General features: G+C 46.6%; 1 long non-coding RNA gene across 1 annotated transcript in view; it reads left to right on the top strand.

Moving 5' to 3' along the window:
• The window catches only part of LOC147663094 (uncharacterized), a 91355-nt gene extending 76836 nt beyond the window's left edge, over positions 1–14519 (top strand). Inside the window, exon 2 of the long non-coding RNA XR_015305431.1 lies at positions 14266–14519. This is a non-coding gene — a long non-coding RNA (uncharacterized LOC147663094). The remainder of the gene's footprint in view (positions 1–14265) is intronic.
• The last annotated feature ends 200 nt before the right edge of the window (positions 14520–14719 follow it).

Below are 14719 nucleotides of genomic sequence, written 5' to 3'. Positions count from 1 at the left end.
TTTTAGCCATCACTTTTTCACAATCACTAATCACTACTGTTTTTAACAATGGGTAATGCCTCCTGGATGGAGGTTGCATGACAAAAAACAACCCAATGATTATGCACTCACGTGCGAGGGACGGCGGACAAAAAGATATACCGCTTTATACCACACCTTTACCAGCACGTGCATGAGGGTTAATATTGGGACGATTCGGAACAGTCACAGCATACCCAGAGTTATGCAGGACAAGTGATCCTTTTCCCCCCCTGATAAGTACAGTTAACCAAAGGAAATTGGTAGGATCACAAATTCCTTCTTCCCTCCACATTGATACAGACATACCATTCATGCAAGATACCAGCAGAGGACTGAGAAGAAAATGTTTCTCAGTTTTGGTTTTACCTGTCTCACACAGCATTTTTTACTTTAACTATTCTCCTGCATGCAAAAGTACCACAGAATCTTTCATTCATTAATTCTTAGCAAAATTCACCAATATTGCTTACTGCAAAATTCACTAATTTCATGAGATTCATTCAGTAAATTGGCATCAAGAATAATGGCAAAATGTCTGGCTGAAATGGCTTCACATCTAAGGTGTGAGAAAAAGCATGTTGATCAGTATCTGCATGACTGGCTAGTAAAGGCGAGTTTGTTCCAATGTCGCTATAGCATCATAAAGCTAGTGATGTTACTCCTCAATTGGGACTCACAATGATCATGGACACATTTTGTCTCATACTATCAAAGCAGAAATTGTTCTTGGGAACAGAGATGAGTATGGTTACAGTTGGGCAGTACCATTTTCAAAGAGAGATCAGCCATTCCAGGAACAGGTTCACCGTTAGCAAAAATCACTGTCTCTGACAGTGAGAACAATAAAAAAAAATTGTTGGGAGTGATGGCATCATGTATTCTTTTGATACCTTATGCATGAATGTACTTGCATCTTGACAGAAATATAAGCTAATACAGCATACCCCTCATCAGTTAAATATAGTCCCAGACAGTAAGCCAAATAATGGACAAATGTCTATCACGATTCCATAAATCAATTCCAGTAATCCTATAATTCCAAGGGGATCCAATAATGCACAGGATACTTCACAGGACTTCCGTAGACATCATTCATTTTATTGATTTTCATTATTTGCTTCCTGTCTGGGACTACTTTTAACTGATGAGGGGTGTGCTGTATTGGCTTATATTTCTGTCATTGTGGTGCATGTTGATTTTGGCGTGCCAATAGCACTTTTGGGTGGTGGGTGTTTCAAGCTAGCTAAGCACCCCGCTGTACTTACAGCACTTTGTTTACTATTCACGCCATTTGACTGAGAATTTGTACAATATTGAATTATTTTGATGTGTGGTAGCTCCATTTTCAGGGAACACTACTACCCTTGTTTGTGATTGTACTTGCATCTTCTACAAGTGTGGCTAATGAAACAATAATCTCAGGTATTGAGTAGTGATGGATGGAACTCACAGAGTTTCACTCCATGGGATTCAGCTAAGTTACATAAAAACTCTGCAAGATTCCTCAGTGTTCCACCATCGGTTAGAAAACATACAGCTACACTAGCTGGCTCTGCAATATAGCCGTAGTAGTGTGACCAATGTGGAAAAATCATGCAAGTGGCACCATGCATTGCACAAGAGCGTGCAGCCATTCAAGCTGATTTTGCTGCTGCTCCAGAAGAAAGTCTACTTAAGTGACAGCAAATCTGCTCGAGTGGCAGCCCTGTGACCCTAAACGCTCGCAACTGCCTTTGACTGCCTGCATTATAAAATATCGCTAGGGGACGCCAAATCTCCCTTGCGCTTACCAGCTCTCATTTTCTGAAAGAAAATCCACCACTTAGCAATTGGCTGACTTTGCCCTGAACAGCAGGATAAAGAGTAGCGCAGAGTAACCAAAATTTCACCCGTTGAAACATTCAACCCGCCCCTAGCCTTGAGGGAGAGGAAATATCTAGTGGTTGTCACAATAAAGGTGCAAAGAGTGCTACAATGGTGGACATGGACGAACATAAGAGGAAGAACTTTGAACAATCGGTTACCACACTAACTGCCAAAATCTAACATGGCAGGAGGAAGGGCAGTGAGCAATCTGCGCTTAGATAGACTATCCACCGGAAAGATCATTACTGAAGGTAAGCAACTCATTCTTTTGATAGATACTTCTAGCAGATTCTTCACCTTTAGAATAGAAGCTACAGTAGTACTTCACAAAGGTAGAGGTCTGAGGAGTGGACTCAGATAAGGAAGTCTTACAGGACCAAGCTGACAAAATGGCCCTTCCTTTGGCCGTGACTGTCAAAGCAATAATGTTTTGTGAATGTCTGCACTCATGCCCACACTCATGCCCATACTCTAGACTGGAAGCTATCTAGAACTGACATCCCCCTCACAAAGGTAGTTGTAGAGGCCTCGACCCCAGTGAAATAAGTCCACAGGCCTACTGAAGCGTGCAGATTTAAATGCAGGTGACTAGCCACCTGGACCGAGTCCTCTTTTGTATTGCCTTGCTTTTCTTGTCTTCGAGTGAACCCCACAAAAATCAGAAAATTCAGACAACGATCTCTTGCACAGTCAATGTAGAAACGCTAAGCTCTCAGAGGTACAAGATGGAGGAGCCTCTCCTTTTCTTTCAAACTGTGCAGTGGAGCAGAAAATGATGGCAGGGTGATTTATTGACTAGCATGGATGGGTAGTACTAGCTTAGGCAGGAAGGCAGGCAAAAGGCCTCAGCACCAATTTGTCTGGAAAAAAGTGGTGTCTGAAGCTTACATGGCAAGTGCCTGTAGTTCACTCGGTACAAAGAAGTGATGGCGATTAGCAACACTCTATTGATCATTAAAAGACATAGTAACCCACTGTGCATAGGCTCATATGCTTGCACAAAACAAAAGTCAGAACTAGATTATGCCTCACAAAGGCTCTGGGTACCACACCTGACCGGCAGATTTCACTGCTATTGAGATGACTTGGGCATTGTCTATCCTGTCCTGTCTTTCTCAGAACTCAGGGCAGGAGAAGCAGTGGCGGGAACGTGTACAGGAGACAGGTTATAGTGATGGCCATCACAGACAGAATTCTTCTCTCAATTACCTTTGTGGAGGAAACTCCAGAGTGTAGATGCTGCACTGCACATTCTCAATGGTGGTTGTTAGAAATGGGATTTCCGGTTGGCTAAGGCTTGCGCCAAAGCCAGACAGAAACCACCACTCTAGTCAGGGCAAGGGAGTTACATGCCAAAGATAACCCCTGCTCACCCTCTGGGCAACGTGACGCGAGCAGTAAGGCTTATCCCGGAGGCAATGTAAGTTAAGTATTTGCCCATGCACCCCCAGCAACAACACCCCAGGCCCCCCACAAAAGGAACTCCACACAAGGTTATATATAAAAATAGCCTTTGTATTATACCACACACATTAGATAGGAAACAGCCAAAGAAGATTGCGCAAGGTTCCTAAACGGAGCAGCTGCCCACTAAGTGCTGGGCAGCTGGAGAACTGAGCCGGGCACCAGCGTGCCTCCTGGCTCTCTTCTGGTGGTCTCACACAAGCAATAGGCCCAAAACAACGTGAGAGTCAGGGAGCCTCGTGGGCTCTAAACAAAATGCCCCCTGGAGCCTCGTGGGCTCGACGGAACTGCTGCCCACTGGGGGAGCGGCCCGCTGTCAACTGGGGCCGCTCTACCCTCAGGAATGCCCCCGCTTCATTGGAGTCCCTCGGGGACTCTGAGGAAATGCTGGCCACACGTTGGAGTCCCCCCTCTGAGGACTCGGAAAGATAATGGCCTTGGAGCCTCGTGGGCTCGGACGGAACTGTGCCCCTGGATGGCGGAGCGGCCCACTATCAAGTTGGGCCGCACGGGGTAGAGGCACCGGCAGGGTGCGACCTCACTCCTCCTCCTCCAGCCGACTTCTACTCACCGGCTTCCTTCAGGGGGATCTTCTCTCCGCACTCTGGTCTCGTGGAGGCGGCGCACTGGGGATAGACACAAGCAGGGCTCACACCGCCGATGCGGGAGCCCTGCTTCCCTGTCTCCTCTGCCGCTGCGGGACCTGGGGTTCCTCCGACGCCTTCGGTCCGAGTCCAGTGCGGGGTAGGCTCTCGCCCGGGCTCTACGTCCTGTGCACTTATCCTCTCCTCGCCGGAGCACGGGGTGGGCTCCCATCGGTTTCTGGTTCCCTTGAAAGCACTTCCAGGTCGAGCCCTGGGTTGCTAGGGGGCGCCCAACGCTGCAGCCAACCCCAGCGCGGCGATCCCCTGACGACAGCAACCGCGGGGAAATGGCCCTCTCAGCTCCAGGGCCGCTGGCGGTGATTTTAACACAGGCGGGGTAGGCTCCTGTTAGAATTAAATAGGAAGTCGCTGGCGGGGTGGGCACCCGTCAGGGGGACAAACAGCAAAATCGCGGGATGGCACCCGCTGGGATAATCAAGTTCCTGGGGAATCCCCACGCCGGGGAATCCCTCGTAAAGTGATTGCAGCTCTTTGCTGCTGGGGGAATTCAGAAACTCTGCCCCTCTCAGGATGCAACAAAAGCGCCCCAGGCGCTACAAAATGCCCAGAGTCTCAAGTCCAGGACAAGTTCCTTTTAGAATGCAGGCAGGGGGGCAAAGGCTGGGCCCAGGGGCCAGCTCACAGGACCCTCCAGGCAGGGAGGCAGTCCCAGTGGCGGTCCTCCTGGCGCCCAGCAGCAGCAGGCCCCCCTCAAGTCAGGATCAGCAAGAGAGAACCTCTTCTAAGGGGTTACAGCCCCTTTTTATACACCAAATTCATTTCTCTGTGTCTGCAGGGTGGGGGAAAAACCAGTTGCAGCTGGTTTTGGAGCACTCTGTTGTGCTCCACCACTCTTCCCATTCACTAGTAAGGCTAGGGTCATCAGTCGCACCACAGGGGGCGGAGCCAGCATTGTGTGGGGAAAGCCCAGCCCTATTCAGGTCCCAGGTGCACCCCTCCCTCACATTAACATGTAGATCTCCCATTCACCACCGGGGCAGACCCATCCTGACTCCTGGAGCCAGGCTCACCAGCCAGCTCCAGCCAATCCCAAGCCAGACAGCCAGTTCACATAAATTATACAGACATGCAAACTTCTAGAAGTGGCACTTCCATACTAGACACAATAACGCCGCACACATCATCGCGCAGCATTTCATCACACGAGTCCGTACATACCAAACTCGCACCTGCATTCCCCACGCATCAGGAACTACCAGGGACACATACATTCCCCATGCATTCCTATGGGGGGGCAGGCCAACCTCACCACACGCACGCACTTTTACCCTGGGACACAGTGGTACAGTGCGCAGAAGCCAAAAATCACTAACACCAGGTCACAATTAAAAGCAAAAAGTTTAGGGGTGAACCTGCCAGAAGGGCCAAGTCCAACAGTGGTGAATAAAGTTACCCAGGGCGTGCCAGTTTGATCGAAGACGCCCTGCGCCACCTGGGGGTGGAAATGCCATTCATGGTCCACCATCAGATCTCTAGTAAGCTCCCCTGCCCTGGCATTCACTGACCCCTCTATGTGGTTGGCCACCAAAAAGATTTTCTGCTGGTTAGGTCACCCCAAGCCGCACAGAGCCTCCTGGCAATGGTCTAAGGCCTCTAAAGCACCTTGCTTGTATGATATGGGCCTGCCAATTGTTTGGTTGATGCTTGAGTATCACCTCATGAGGTCCTGAGCCATCTCTGGTGAGATCTTGACGCTGTTAGGGAGACAGTCGTGCTAAAGACATTGAAACTGTAGGTTCCATTGCAGAGACCACATATTCCTTCTGGCTTAAGATAAGCAAGGATGCATGATGACAGTAGCTCAGGAAATCCTAGAACTTTCTTCACCAAGACCCAGAACAAAGCTGGAAATGTTTACATCATATCCTGAATGCCCTGGCCTCATTGCAGCAGTGGAAAGGCCTTGCACACCACTGTATCCAGTATAACTCTTATGAAGGGAATTGTTTGCATAGATCTCAGGTGAGATTGCAACTCACTGATGGACAACCGGAAGGAGATCAAGAGCCCAGTTGTTGTCATCGGTGGAATATGACCAACTGTAGTGAACCCGCCTGGAGCACTTAGACTTTCAGGTATGGAAATACATGTATCCCTGAACTTTGACGGTACGGCCTGACTATCGCCTCTCCACGCGGCATTCAAATTCAAACTAGCCCGGATGGGGGTAGATCGTTCTCTTCCCTTTGTCCTTCGCTCTGGAATTCAATGCCCCCAGTACTCTGAAATGAGACGAACTATACTCAGTTTCGTAAGTCTTTAAAAACCTGGCTATTCAACAGATAAACTGTGTTGCTTTTTTCTTTTCCTCTGAGCACAGATTCATCCTTTGCGCCGGGAAACCCTTTTTGGGTAGCTGTTGCGCACTATAAATTTAAAAACGAACTAAACTAAACACCTGGATGGACAAGGTAAGGCCAAAGGACAGCACAGTAAGTTTGTTGTCATTCTGACCACACCATGAACCACATTTAAGTTTGTGGGACTGTAGGGCAGGTATGAAAATACACGTCCTGCAATTCCGGGGACACCATCCAGGCCCTTGGATCCAGAGCAGAGAGTACCTGAGCCAGAGTAAGAATTAAGCATGGGCGAATTTTGCGAATTTGGCGTTCACGAATTTTGCGAATTTGCGAACTCGCAATCCGCAAAATCCGCGAATTCTCGCGAATTTGCAGATTTTTTTTTTTGTGTTCGCAAGGGTTTCTGCCAGTTCGCGACGGTTTGGTACCAGTTCGCAATTGCGAACTTACTTGTCCGCTCGCAACGGTCGCGACTATGTTGTTTCTACGTCTGGTTCATCATCACAGGTTCCCAGCACCCTCTGTTTCACCACTACCACCCTCTGTTTCACCCATGCCACCCTCTGGTACATCAATGCCACCCTCTGGTTCATCATCACTGTAGATTATGGGGGGGAAAGCAAGCACACCTGCCCTGCTTCAACTGACATGAATTAATTTGGGGTTGGTTTATTAATGTGTCACTGTTTTAAAACTCCAGTCTGGCACCTGCTTCCTTATCTGTAATTTGCTTTCTGTTGCAGTGCAACTTTTTTTCCAGGACCTTTGTGGCCTACTTGTAGCTATTCTATGAGCCTGCTGTGAGGGTCAGAGCAGGGTCATACAATTGTTGCAACTAGCAACTGAACTCTGGAGGGGCCCCAGTCAGGAAGCACACAGGGAATGGTTACTATTACTAATGATGAGTTTGAACTTTTGCACCTGCTGAGTGCTTTCATTTTTGAAAATTCGTTTTTCTGCAGAAAAGCAACTGTAATGCCCCAAACAAACATAGGCAACTGAACTATGGAGGGGGCCCTCAGGAAGTACTACAGGGAATGGTTACTAGTGATGAGTGAACTTTTGCACCTGCTGAGTGCTTTCTGCAGAACAGCAACTGTAATGCCCCAAACAAACTTACTTATGAAAGTTGATTTCTAATCCAAAAGTGATCCAAAGAGAGTCAAAAGGCCTCAAATCCAAAAATGTACAGGCAAATATCAACCTGACGAGTTATTCTGATAAAAATCATCATTTTCAGAAGGTCTATGCTGCTTGCTAGTGGATTTCTTGTGCAGAATTGCAAATTTTGTAATTTTGCGAGTGCGAGATTGTTGCTGCCCGCCGCACCTACATGTTCGCAATTGCGAACTCTCGCGATGCGTCGCCAAATTCCCGCGGGATCCCGCAGCAAGATCCAAAATGGCGCAGCACTCGCAAAAATATCGAGAAAAACAACTCGGCAAACGCTGAATGACGGTAAGTGAACACCGCACGCCGCACAATTGTATCACCAAGAAAAAAAAATCCGCTGCGTGCGAGTTTGCGGATTTTGCGGAAAATTCGCGAATCTCGCGAATTGCGAATTTACCGAAAATCCGCAAAATCCGCGAGCGGAACGGATTTTCCACCCATGCTTAGTAAGAATTTTGAATTTGTCCTTCGAAGGAAAGGTATTCAATGGCCAGCAGTTGAGTATTGGCCTGAGGCCTCCGTCCTTATTCTGCATGGTGAAGTAGAGTGAAAAGCACCCTTGCTCCTCTTGGAATCTGAAAACCACTTAAATGTGCCTTTGGCCTGCAGGAGATTGACATTTGGCATCAAAATAGGGACATGATCTGCCACAAATCTCTCTGTTGAAGGTGGAATAAAAGGTAGAAATAAAAAGCAGGTCATAGTCTTTTGAAAAATCTGTAAGCCCATCGTTCTGATGTGATGGGTTTCCATATGAGGTTCATACCCTGAAAGAGGAAGGGCCCTAATTAGGGACTGCTGCAACAGGGGAGAAAGAGTTTGAGAATTGCTGTCTCTCATGAATAGGCCATGTTACACCGCATGCGTTTACAATGCATGTCATTACAACACGTTCATTACAACAACTGGGTTGTTACATTACAGACCATTACAACACAAAACATTACAAAGACTTGCTGTGGGGTGGGGGGGGGGGGTGCTGGATTATGGAATAGTATTATTTACTATTCCAACTCCAGTCTGTGCCGTTGTAACAGCTTGCATTGTAATGGCATGCAAATGTGTAAATATCTTTGTAAACAATGTTTACCGTCTCTCGTAGAGTGAATGTCCTCAGGTGTCACTAGTCAGTAAAGTGGCTTTGGTTTTCAGAATAAGTAATTGTAGTCTAGCACTTCTGTTGCCTTTCACACTTCTACTGCAAAAAAAGGCTTTTTTCCCATTGGTGGACCACGTGGCGAGTGCCTCTTAGTCTCTTGTGAGGTATCTAGACCACTGGCATTTTGCAAGTCTTAATAGAGTCCTTCATCAGTTTAATGAGGGGGGCGCATGTAGTCCACCTTGGCATCATTATCAATGTTGTGAGAGGCATTAAGCAAGCCCTAGTACTGGCTTCAGGTGAGAGGTTGAGGCCAAGAGTCTGGCTGTTATTTCATAGCGTCACAGAGGCCTGACGACTGCTGACGTCAGTTTTTCGAATCAGAGACCAGACCCGGCAGAGTCAGCATCATCAAAGACATAGAAGGAGCTGGCTTGGACTGTAGGGCTGGAGTCAATGTCTAGAACATCCTCGTTGTGCCATAGGCAAGGGGCTTTAGAAAGCAGTCCAGTATGAAAAGGTTGGGAAAAGTTCAACAGGGGACTTTTGTGTCTGCTTGGGGCCCAAAGGTATGTCAGAGGGAGCAGGTAGCATATGGAAATTTGTAGCATGTCATCCTTGATAATTGCTATTTTCAGCAGGTTCCACTGCAGCCTGGGGAATGTGTGACCGGTTCAGAGTCCAAAGACACGGGATCCTTTGAGTGACACCCAAGCGCATTCTCGCCGGACTGCAAGTCGGACTATAGGGAGGAGTTTGGCTTCATTTTCTTGTATATTTTTGACTTTGACTTTGGAAGACTGGAAGACTTTGAGCAGGAAGTGGGCTACAAGCAGAACCAACCCTGACATGTCAACCGAGCATGGCCCTGTGAGTTGAAGCAGGAGCTGGACTTCTGTTTTAAACACAACATCTTCTTATGCTCGATGACATTAAACTTCACCTTCGTCTGCCTGTTGCCTGCAGCTGCAGATTGAAACACTTATTGCACAACTTCAAGTGGTGAACAGAGCCAAGCAGTGCAGAGAAGACATGGCTTGACTCCAGTTGTTTTCAGTAGAGACATCGTACCTGGCACACTGCCTGTGCAGAATTTCAAATCTTTGGATCACCAACAAATTTGGGTGGCAAGCTCCAGATCTACATTGATGGGCACAGAAAAAAGGAACTGATATCATTGCGGAATGAGGGTACTTATATACACCTGCACTCCTTCAATTCCAGGAAGGTATGGAGTCAGTGCAGTGCCATATTGTGCCATACCGACTAGTGGAGAGCAGTGCTTGTAAAAATCACTGAACCCAGTGTGGCACCTGGGAATATTCTTGGTGAGGAATCTGTGCTCACAACTACCCATCTAAAACCTATGTGGGCCTCACACTTCACACCCTCATTCAAAGGAGAAAATAAGGTGTATAATCAATGCACATCATGTGAATCTAGAGTCGTTTGACCAACAAGATACTGCGCTGTTCCTAGTGGAAGTGAGTGTATGGTTCCACACAGGTGTTATGGAGCTGTAGGGTCTCAGTGGAGTCCTACAGTTGGGCATCCATTTTGGTTGGATATAATGGCCTCACACACCCTTGCAGGTGTCATGCTTCATCATTGGCAATGCTCCTCGTTGGGTCAGCGGTGCAATACCCAACGGGCGGCACCTCAAAGAGGGACTCTTTGGCGGAGATCTTCAATCCAACAGCCGTTTAGGTGAAGTGTGGGTGTGGGGCCAGTGTGGTGTAGACGTATTAGTGATTTAAAATGGGGCTAGGGGTACCAGGATCAGGTTCATTCTGGGGTCCCCTGCTCCAAATAAAAGAAAAATACTAGCCTGCACTCGATGGTAAATTATGTTCCCTTATTCGAGACTCGACTAGTTTGTGCAGGAATTGGTCGACATGTTTCTCGCAAACGTACAGTGACAAGCGATTCGTCAGGACCTATGTCAGAAGATTATTCTAATAGGGAAACTGTCTACACTAAGTGTTCTCCTTAGTTACGTATTCATGTTTAACCATAAAGTGAAAAATATGTTGTACCTGTTTTGGGCTGTATCTGCCTGTGTTGGGAGACAAACGAAAGCAATTCACAACAGATATCAAGAATCACAAAACCAACGGTGACTTCAATCACTCAAAGTCAATCAATCAATCAATCAGTGACACTTGTAAAGCGCGCTACATACCCGTAGGGTCTCAAGGCGCTGGGGGGGGGGGGGGGCGCTACTGCTCGAACAGCCAGGTCTTCAGCTTCTTCCTGAAGGAGAGGTGGTCTTGGGTCAGGCGCAGGTCGGGAGGGAGGGAGTTCCAGGTCTTGGCGGCCAGGTAGGAGAAGGACCTTCCTCCTGTAGTCGCTCTTCGGATGCGGGGGACGGCGGCGAGGGTGTGGTTGGCTGATCGGAGGTGGCGTTTGGGTGCGTAGAAGTTGATCCGGCTGTTGAGGTAGCTCGGGCCTTGGTCGTGTAGGGCTTTGTGTGCGTGGGTGAGGAGGCGGAAGGTGATTCTTTTGTTGACGGGGAGCCAGTGAAGGTCTCTTAGATGTCCGGTGATGTGGCTGGTTCGTGGGATGTCGAGGATGAGTCTGGCTGAGGCGTTCTGGATCCGCTGGAGTCTCTTCTGGAGCTTGGCGGTGGTACCGGAGTAGAGGGCGTTGCCGTAGTCCAGTCGGCTGGTGAGGAGGGCCTGGGTGACGGTCTTCCTGGTCTCGGTGGGGATCCACCGGAAAATCTTCCGTAGCATGCGTAGGATGTTGAAGCACGCCGAGGAGACGTTGTTGACTTGTCTGGTCATGGAGAGGGAGGAGTCCAGGATGAAGCCCAGGTTGCGTGCATGGTCTGTCGGTTTGGGTGCGGTGCCCAGGTGGCATGCTAGTGTGGGTGTAGGCTAGCATGTGAGTTAAAAACAAGGGGAAGTATGGTCCCCAGTGAGCACGGAGGTGAACGTGCCCCTGTGGAAAAATACAGTGTAAAATACAGTTTAAAAAATCTTCAACAGCAGCATTCTTATAGTGTTTAGGATGCGTCTCACTCACCAAAATGGTCAGGAATATGCACAAAAACAGTACCCGGCGGGTAGTACATCGGGTAACGACCTCTGTAGTCTCAAGTAACAAGTAACAAGAGAGTGGTAGTGAATTATATGCCTAGTGTCCCTCCTTATGATCTTGCACTCCTACTGGTAATATCAGGCTGGGCGCAATTAGCAAGGTCAATCGGGCCAACATCTCTCACCCTAGCTGCGTGCTTGCTAATGGTGAGTCAATGTAAGGGAAACCCACAAGAGTGCATCTGCCCGGGAACAGGATTATCAACTAATAGGTTCATAACGGAAGGAAATGTGTTAACCACGCTGTATACCTAATTAGTGGGGGATTACAACAACTCCACATTCTTATTACGTGCCACAGGCTGTATATGGCTGTCTAAAAATTGACTGAAATATTCAAGTGGAAAAATCTTGTTGTGTATTAACGCAAGCCAGTATCCCTCTGTAAGAATACCGGGTGTCAAAGAACTTGTATTGAGCTGTTGCATTTGGCGAGTAACCGAAGTCTGTATGACCTCGTGAACTAGTCGCTATCTCCTATTCTTAGTGACGCTCAATCAGTAACCTGCACGGGCCCGCCCTGGTTAAGCCTTCTAGTGGACGGGCAATCGTAAGGGGCCCAGCAGTGGTGGTCCGGGCTAAAACCCCTCTATCTCTCTTATAAAGTTAAGCGGTATGCAAGGTAACGGCTAGAGTCCCTCGGGCACCATTATCATGGCGGGCACTTACTTGTTTGTTCCCGTGTCCTCACCGTTGGACCTACCCCTCTTCCGCCGGGTCCGGGTGGTAAATTTGCCTTTACCAATTGGAACCCCTCCCTCATTTGTATACGATCTAGAGTCGTCTCATACTGCAAAGAAAACTAGTTACCTACCAGTAAAAGTAGTTCTGTAGCTTGAAACTGTTTGAGAGTTACATGTCTGTCAGTGCAAGCACATTGTTTGCAATTCAGTAAAATATACTCAGTACATGCTTGGACAATAAAGTCCTGAGCAAAAAGAATCTGGAGGTGGTGGCTACTTCTCAGGCATTGTGGGCCTACTGTTCATATCCTTGAGACTCTTATTAGCTACAGGTAAGATTGGTGGCCAAAAATAAAAGGTATATTCATTTCAAAGCTATGTCCAAACCCGATTACTGGATGGTATAAATGTAGAGCATGTGGCTCAAGAAGAGATCTAATCCACAAAACAATTGTTACAGGCAAGTAACTACTTTCTTTCCACTGCATCACACCACAGCAATAACAATCTGTCCCCATCATATTCACCCCATATCAAAACATGATCAAATTTACCCACATAACCCCACACAGTGAGATGCTCATATAACCCCGAAACATATATTTCTCCTCCAACCCCCACACACCTCTACTTAATAACACTGTTGCTGCATATAGTTTCCGTGTTTTATGGGTGTGAGGAAGCATCTTCCTCAAATCCATGTTTTGAACCAGTAACATGTGTGTGAGGGAACCTAGTAATGTCCCTTCTTCCTCCTACCCTAGTCCAGTGCTTCCCTCTGAGTAAGTTTATACTACTACAGCTGCCCAAGCCATGCCTGTGTGTTTTGTTGGTGCAGATTGGTAAAAGCCATATCACTACACAATAGGAAAACGACTGACATTATGGATGATTATTTTATGTTTTTGCTTGCCAGAAGATGTAAGAATGAACGGAGGGATTAAAGACGTGGGTATTTCAAATGGAATACATAAAGTACAATATATTCATATTACAAAATTACTAAAAATAGCAAAAATGTGACGGAGAAGTGCTAGAATTATTTGCACTAGATAATATGTATAATTCTAAAAAAAGTGCCTACTCTTGCTCCTAATCATTATCCTGACACTGTACTCAGGATATTAAGTTTTCCACTGACACTTGGGGGTGTGTAAGAAAGAAAAGACCAGTGGGCAAGTGCTATAAAAATATCCTGTAGTCGCCAAGCAACTGTTGTCTTTGACACTAACAGCCAGGATGTTTTTTATTACTCAAGCTTCCATATGTCCAAGCCTTCCACTAACCCCACTCAACCTTAAGTCTCTATGCAAAATCCGCTATACAAACCACCTCTGGGTGTACCTTATGCACTGAAAATTATTTGAGGTCCATTCCAACCCATTCTAATTTTGCTTTCTGTTCCATTGACTAAACATAAGCAAATCAGACTTGGCACTGGCTCTGACTGAAGAGGGATCCGCCAACCAAGCTGGCAGGAAGCATTTTACCCCATCCCTCTTTTCTTGACGTTGACTGCGAGGGTTAAAAGCATATCCAACCGTACCAAGATCTAATATCTAAGCAGCTTTGGTAAAACCAGTAGGTCTCACTTATTATAGAGCTATTGCCTTCCCAATGTCGTTTAGCTATGTTGCAGAACGGTGTGGCTACTGCACAGTATGGCTGAAAGTAAAATAAATAGCACTATATAAGGACATTATTTTTACCTTTTGAATCCATAGTACTTTTTTTACAACTTTTATAGCACTTCCTTTATAACGTTTAGCTGTGTGCAGGTTTGTACATGCAAACCAGAATGGCTTGGTAACTGATGGCACTCAAGAGACATGATGAAGATGTATTTTTTCACCATATGATGGTACACTCACATTTCTTTTTTTATTGTAGATATGTAACACCTGTGAAATACGATAGGAAGAACTGTAGGACTTTTTTGGACTACAAGGCATGTGAAACCAGAGTTGTCAGAAAAAATGACCCTACGGTTGAGTGCCAAGTCTTGGCTGCGGTCGGCAGATAAAATATACAGCCTTCAAAAGTAATAAAAAATAATAATGTTAACTGTTTAAAATGAGTAATGGTTATTTTATCCTTTTCCAATAATGTCTACACATTTGTAAAATAAAATATAGCTGCACCTCTTTGTTGTTCTCTTTCATTTGTACTCCATCAAACTCTTTTTGGATATCGTACCACTGAGGTGCCAGATTAGGAAGATAGCCATAGGTGAGGGCTCAAGAGTTGTTTTCTCTCCAATGAATATAGTTTAATCTGCGTACCGGATAGGGATTTTTACACAACATGTTAATTTCGATAAAATAGTTTCCCTCCTGTGGGTGAG

This window comes from Lissotriton vulgaris, unplaced genomic scaffold (assembly GCF_964263255.1).
Source record: "Lissotriton vulgaris unplaced genomic scaffold, aLisVul1.2 SCAFFOLD_783, whole genome shotgun sequence".
NCBI lineage: Eukaryota > Metazoa > Chordata > Amphibia > Caudata > Salamandridae > Lissotriton > Lissotriton vulgaris.
Note: the sequence above shows the minus strand (reverse complement) of the source record. Positions and strands in the feature narration are given on the sequence as shown.